Below are 6,959 nucleotides of genomic sequence, written 5' to 3'. Positions count from 1 at the left end.
AAAAAAATGGAATGCTTCGCAAACTTGCATGTCCCCTCTGCATGGGAGCCATGCCAATCTTCACCGTATCATTCCGATTTTATTGTACGTGCTGCCAAAGTGAGCACCCATTGTACACCTTTAACTTGTATAACGTTACATGTCAATTACACCTCAATAAATTTGGGAGAAAATAATTTCATATAAAATAAGACACATATTAAAAAAAAAAAAAAAAAAACCTCTTTCATAAAACTGGGATTCCAAAGAGCCAAAGTAAAGATGAATGTGAACTTGACTTGCTATGCAGAAGAGGAACAACCCCCCCTCCCAATTTGCCTGTATTGATCCTGGTGCTGGATGGAGAAAAGCAAAAAGGAGATATGACTCTTCCTTGAGAGCTCATAACTATAGTGTGGTCTGCATGGAAGACGGTGATCGAAATTCAAGACACCATGGAATTTTTAAAGCTTCATGAGTCCAGGTTTGGGGTGTTCCAAACAACCGGCACAGCAAGCACAAATCCTCTCCAGAGGATCTTATCTTGACTTTAGGCCCCACACAATGCCCACTTCAAGAACAGAAGTTTGCAGTCAGAAAACAAAACAAATAAGGAAGCAAGCCTCCCTAAGTAAGAGCAGATAGAAACAAAAAATAAGATCAGAGACACAAAGATTTGGGGTATTGGAATAGGGAGACACAGAAATTAAGTGTGTGTAATGTACTTCAAGAAATAAAAGAGAACAAGAGTCTAAAAAAAAAAAAGCTAAATAGATTTGAAATCAAAGTACTTCTTATTTATTTTTAATTTTGTCTCCCCAATTAGATTTTAGGTCGTTGAAGGCATAGGGGCCAGGCTGAATACCTCATACGTTGTGTTTGTCAGTTGAAGGAAGAAGTACTCAACTCTTCTTTTGAAAGCCGGCAGTAGGAATTGAGTTTGCGACCACGGTTTTTAAAATCCTATTGTAAGATCCAACAAATCACTTCTAAAGGAAAGGAAGGCATGAAGGCAGAATTAATGCAATGCTGACTGGCCGGCGGCAGATGGCATTGGGCTCTGTAAGTGGTCCTTCCACTCCATTTCTTATCTTACGAATACTAGTGAAGTAAGCCTGGGTCCCTGTCCACTTGTTAGAAAATCTATTTCAAATGCCTAGTAATTGGAATCTTAAATACAAATTACTTTAAAATACTGATGCAGGGACACCTGGGTGGCTCAGTCGGTTAAGCATCTGCCTTTGCCTCAGGTCATGATCTCAGGGTCCTGGGATCAAGTCCTACATCAGGCTCTCTGCTCAGTGGGGAGTCTGCTTCTCCCTCTTCCTCTGCCCCTCCCCCTGCTTGGGCACACACTCTCTCTCTCTCTCTCAAATAAATAAAATCTTTTTAAAAAATAAAATATTGATGTGGTACTTTAAAGAAACCAAGTAAAGAATTCATTACTCTTCAGACTGTATTACATCTACCTGGTACAATATGTTATGTCCATTGGTGTGTCAAGTTTTCCAAAGAGTCTAATAACTAAAATCCCCACAGAGTATGTTTTAGAGTTCAAGAGACATTAGATCTGATTATTGCTTCTCTTACATCCCCAGCTGGAAATGGAGTAAACCTGTGGAACAGAAAGTTGACAAAGGAAACATATAAAAGTTTGACAGATTTTGCAAGTCTGATGTAAATGGCTTAAAATTCTCAAATTAGCAAGGTATGAGGCCTGCACATACATTACAGCAAACCCTGGCATAGAAAAGTACCAAGTAAGCTATCACAGTTGCTTGATAAGGATGGTGTACTTGAGTTTGAATGTTATTCATTAGTGATGGTTCAAATGTCTTAGAAGAAAGTTTATCCTTCGTTGGAGGAACTTTTCTCTCAGTTCAGTTCCTGGCAGACCCCTGCTTGGTGGCCCATCTGAGCAGGAATCCTACTGGTGTTAGTGGGACCTGCTTTCTGAGTCCGTTCCGGGTCTCTGTGTCCACTCCGAGAAGCATTCCAGGTGTCTGGCCTGAGCACCTGGCTTCTCATCAGAGAGGAAATTCCGGTTGGCGGTTCCATCCACTCTTCTCTACGTGTTGGAAAGGTCTCACCTTCACTCCTTTTCCCCTCTGGATAGTTCTCCTCTAATATCACATGTCTGTGCCCTCTTTGGGGCTACTCATGCTCATTCCTGGCAAGACAGCTGATGCCAACAAAATGGGTAACAGAATCGCTAAGGAGACAAATGTCCAGGCCTCCAAACACAAGTCTCCACACACATTGGCACCCCACTGAGAGCCCTTTCGCAACTCCAATTCTCAAATGTATAACATGAGGGCTTTTTTTTTTACTCTTAAAATGATTTTTATAAAATCTGTGTTTTGGAAACCAATAATGAAGCCAAGTGAATAATTCCGTTAAAAAACTACAATCCCTAGGGTACCTGTCCTGTGCAGGGAACTAACCAAACCCCATCACTTTGGGTCAGGCTTTCCTATTCCGGTTGTGCGATGAAACTATGTTGTTGAAGAGTGCATCAGTTGTCACGACAACCAACTGGAAGCGCTGTGACCCACAGGGAGCCTAGAAATGGGAGAGACTGGGGCCTGCACATCCAACCTTTCTCCAGTGCACAGCCAAGGGAAGGTCAGGGGCCTCAGAAACCCTTCTCAGCTGTCCCCCAGACCTGACAACTCTGCGTGAAGTGGTGAAATCAAGTTTCTTCACCTGCTGAATAGAGAATCAGAGCCAGCCTGGGGAAACCCGCAGGTGGAAGAACTCCGTGAGGCTCACTCTGAAAGAGGTCATTTTGACCTTTTTTCCCCTCCCCCTAAAAACACAATATTATCAAGAAATTGTTCTTTTTAAACGAACTGATCCCCTAGTGAACAATTAGAATTGCATTCCTTTCTCAAAAGTACAAGAACCAGTTTATCTGGGTATGTTTTAAGTTAGCCCCCCTCCCCCGTCTCACAGTTGTAGTCTCTTAATATTGAAATCAGGCCAGTCAGAATTCTTACGTCATTGTTGTTGCTCAACTTCGGGATTCAAGAAATACTCAGAAGATGAGAATGCCTGGAAAATCCCTTCTAGAAGTCCTTCATGTGGTCCCACCTAATGCTTTCATTCTCTCAGATATTAAAAAAAAAAAAAGTTTATTAACCTTGAATCTTTCCATTTATCCAGTATGAAACAAAGGCACTTAAAATATTTTAGAGACATCTATATTTACTTGTCCTGTATCTATAAGGATGATATGCCTATCTCCTTTTACAATATATACTTTCTTTTTCACTTTTTTATTGAGAAATCTAACACGCCTCCAGAAAATCACAGAAGAGTTTAGTTTACGTGACAGTACAGTTTAATGAATGTTTCTTAAGAGAACATCATATAACTTACACTCAGGTCAAGAAATAGAACATTACCAGCACCCTACAAATCCCTGGGGTGCCCTTACCCATCAAAGCCCTCCTCTCTCTCCCTAGAAGTAATCAATTCTAATTTTTGTGGTAATGTCTTTGCTTTTCTTTATAGCTTTCAGCCTATGTTTGCATCCCTAAACATAATCCTTTAGTTTTGCCTGTTTTTAATCTTCATGTGAATAGGATCACATCTCTGAATGTGATTTTTTTTCTTTTCTTTTCTTGTAAGTAGGCTCCACGCCCAGCTGTGGGGCTCAAAACCACAATCCTGCAATGAAGCTTCGTTCTTTGCTCTACCAGCTGAGCCAGCCAGGTGCCCCCCATGTGGTCTTTTCCAGGGGGGTCTTTTCCAGTTTTGGGTCTTGCTGCTCTCTTGATACTGTTTGGTGAGGTTCACCTGTGTTGCCGTGTGCTGCTGACATTCATTTCCATGGCCATACCATCCACTGTATGAACAGCTCGCCATCTAGCGATAATCTACAACTAGTCAGTTTATCTGTTCTAACATTGACGGCTGCCTGGGTTGTTTGCGGTCTAGCTCAACTGCACACGTTGCTCTGACTTACCGAGGCTATATGCATGAGTTTAGTGCACTCTTGCTAGAGGACTTTCTGGGTCATAGGCACGTGCATCTCCCATTTCACTGAATGCTGGACTGTTCTCTGAAGTGGTTGTACCGTTTACACTCTCACCGGCACTGATGAGTGTGCTCCTTGTTCACTTTCTCACTAGCACTGCAAATTGTTAAACTGCTTGATTTTTTTATTTTCTTCTTTTAGTGATGATGGATTTAAACGACTTAGATTTAATGGAGATTTACTGAGCATCTGCTAAGATGCAGTGCCCGTACCAGGAGCTTCTCTATGTACTTCATCATCATTAAGTCACAACAGCCCTAGAAAGGAGATGATGTTCTCTCCATTTCATGAAGGAGGAAAATGAAAGCCGCAAGCTGGAAGTGTCCCAGCAGAGGCCATGACAGAGCTGGGACTAGAACTCAGGTCTGGCTGCACACTCTCTCCACATTCCTTTACGGTTCCATCCCTGACCTCTGCTTCACCTAACCAGAATCCGGAAGACAGATGCCTGGGTTGGGAGTATGTTGCCCAGAGCCCACCCACGGCCCTCACTGGGTGCCAGGCCCTGGCTCTGACCTCAGGCATACCTCTTCAGCTCACAGAGTCCACTACCTGAGGGAACATTACAAGAGCTCATGTTGCACTGACCCAGCCGAACCACATTCCTCTTGTTACAAAGGATTCCTCTTAAACACTCTTTTAACTAGTTTATTCTGTTTTGTTTAATGCCCAGAAACCCACTTCCTTCTCCTTCAGCTCAGCCTTAGTCCTTTTGCAGTGGCATTTTCCCTCCCTGACTCTGAGCTCTTTGAAGACAAAGACTATGTTTTAATCCCTTTAAAAAGATCATATGTTGTGGGGGAGGTGTCAGTCAAAGGGGACAAAATCTTAGTTATGCAAGATGAATAAATTCTGGAGATCTGTACAACCATAGGACCTATAGTGAACAATTCTGTATCATACACTCAAAATTTTGCTAAGAGCTTAGATCTTATGTGAGGTACTCTTACCACAAAAGAAAAAACAATTAATAAAAAGAAAGAAAGAAATGGGGCAGAAATAAACTTTTAGAGGGGATGATGAATAAGTTTATGACCTTATTGTCGCAGGGGCATATACTTATCTCTAAACTCATCAACTTGTATACCTTAAATATGTACAGCTTTTTGTCCATCAATCCTCATACCTCAGTAAAATGGTTAAAGTAAAATAAAATAAGATAAAATAAGCAAACAAAACAAAAAATTGCATGTGGAATGCCCAGACCAGGAGCAACATGGCCGAAAAAGCGCAAGGGCCGGGAGACGTGGCTGCTGATCCCTGCTCCAGCCTCAGCTCACCCAGGCCGTTTGACCTTCCCATGTCTCAATGTCCTCTTCTATAAAATGAAAACTAGCCTAGAGAATCTCAGAGGCACCTGGTGGTGCTAGCATCTGTGACTGTGTTAATTAATTTCTTCAAAAAGCACTTATCTAACACCTTCTGTTTGCACCCTTGAACAAACAAAACCTCTGGCCCGTATCACTGATATTCAGATAAAATGCCACAGAGCGGTTTTGTTTTCTGTTCTTTACATGTTTGTGGACATTTGCTATTTCTTCATGGCTTACCTCTTTCTAACCATTAGATTTAGTTCTTTTTTAGCAAGAGCCATCTTTGCTACTTCCCAACTGGACTGGAAGCTCCATGAGGCTAGGGATCGTGTCTAATTTGTATCTACAGCACAGAGCAGACATTCAATAAATGTAGAAGGAAGAAAGGAAGGAAGGGCAAGAGGGAGAAAAGAAGGACTGATATTTGGAATCTTCCCATACTTGTGATAATCACTGAGCACAGAGAGAGTCGATATTTAAACCACAGTCCCTGGGGCGCCTGGGTGGCACAGCAGTTAAGCGTCTGCCTTCAGCTCAGGGCGTGATCCCGGCGTTATGGGATCGAGCCCCACATCAGGCTCCTCCGCTATGAGCCTGCTTCTTCCTCTCCGACTCCCCCTGCTTGTGTTCCCTCTCTCGCTGGCTGTCTCTATCTCTGTGGAATAAATAAATAAAATCTTTAAAAAAAAAATACAAAATTTTAGTTTGCTCAACCGGAGTTCTCCTGTGCTTAGCCAGGGTGCTCTCCCACACTCACAGGACAACCCCTTGCCCTCTGAGAAAAAAGTCTTTGGACTTCCACTTCCAGACCTCTCCCTGGGGGGCAGGGAGGTGCAAAACCGATTTGCCACCTCCCACTCTCCCCCACCCCCCCTCTAAAAAGTCTGACCACTGGCTGGTCTTGGAGGATTAGGCTGCTGATTTATTTCTTCTTTACCACTTCCCTCTAAGGTTTCTAGACAAACCTCTTGGTAGAAAGGTAAACTCTATTTTTCAAAGCACCACAGTGAGCCTGTAATAGAGACAGGCTGACTTCACGCTGTTTCTGTCTACAAGGCTCACAGTTCTCGAGTGAGTGGAGATGTAGTCGTTCTGAAGGAAGGCCCCAAGTGTGGAGCCGCTAGACAGCCACTTGCTTCTGTCCTGTGTGGATGTCTGTCCTGGGACAGCCTCTGACCACGGGGGATCCCTCCCCTCTGCTTCCCCCTCAGTAATCCCCAGTTATTCAGAGCACTTCCAGAGGAACTCTGTGGGTGAAAGGTACTGTGTCAAGGGCCAAGTAAATCCCTGACTTGTCCCATAGCTCTCAGTCTCCCAGGGCTATGGTGATCCCATCTCTGTGAGGTCACTTTTAAAACTAGACGGTAGATTTCTTTTTCTTCTTTTTGAGATTTTATTTATTTATTTGACAGAGAGAAAAGGAGCACAAGCAGGGGGAGCAACAGGCAGAGGGAGAAGCAGGCTCCCCGCTGAGCAGGGAGCCCCACGCGGGACTTGATCCCAGGACCCAGGACCATGACCTGAGCCGAAGGCAGACACCTAACCAACTGAGCCACCCAGGTGTCCCTGTGATGATAGATTTCTTAAGGGTAAGGATATGTCTTAGCTTTTTCCCCTCCTGCATT

General features: G+C 43.4%; 1 non-coding gene across 1 annotated transcript; it reads right to left on the bottom strand.

The window, feature by feature from the left end:
* On the bottom strand, nt 1-107 carry LOC123798610 (U6 spliceosomal RNA). The gene has a single exon (XR_006781375.1). It is a non-coding gene; the product is annotated as a U6 spliceosomal RNA (small nuclear RNA).
* Between the last annotated feature and the right edge of the window lie 6,852 nt (nt 108-6,959).

This window comes from Ursus americanus, chromosome 11 (genome assembly GCF_024610735.1).
Source record: "Ursus americanus isolate L20-20 chromosome 11, mUrsAme1.1.p, whole genome shotgun sequence".
Classification (NCBI taxonomy): domain Eukaryota; kingdom Metazoa; phylum Chordata; class Mammalia; order Carnivora; family Ursidae; genus Ursus; species Ursus americanus.
The sequence above is the reverse complement of the archived record's forward strand: the minus strand, read 5'-3'. Positions and strand labels throughout refer to the sequence as shown.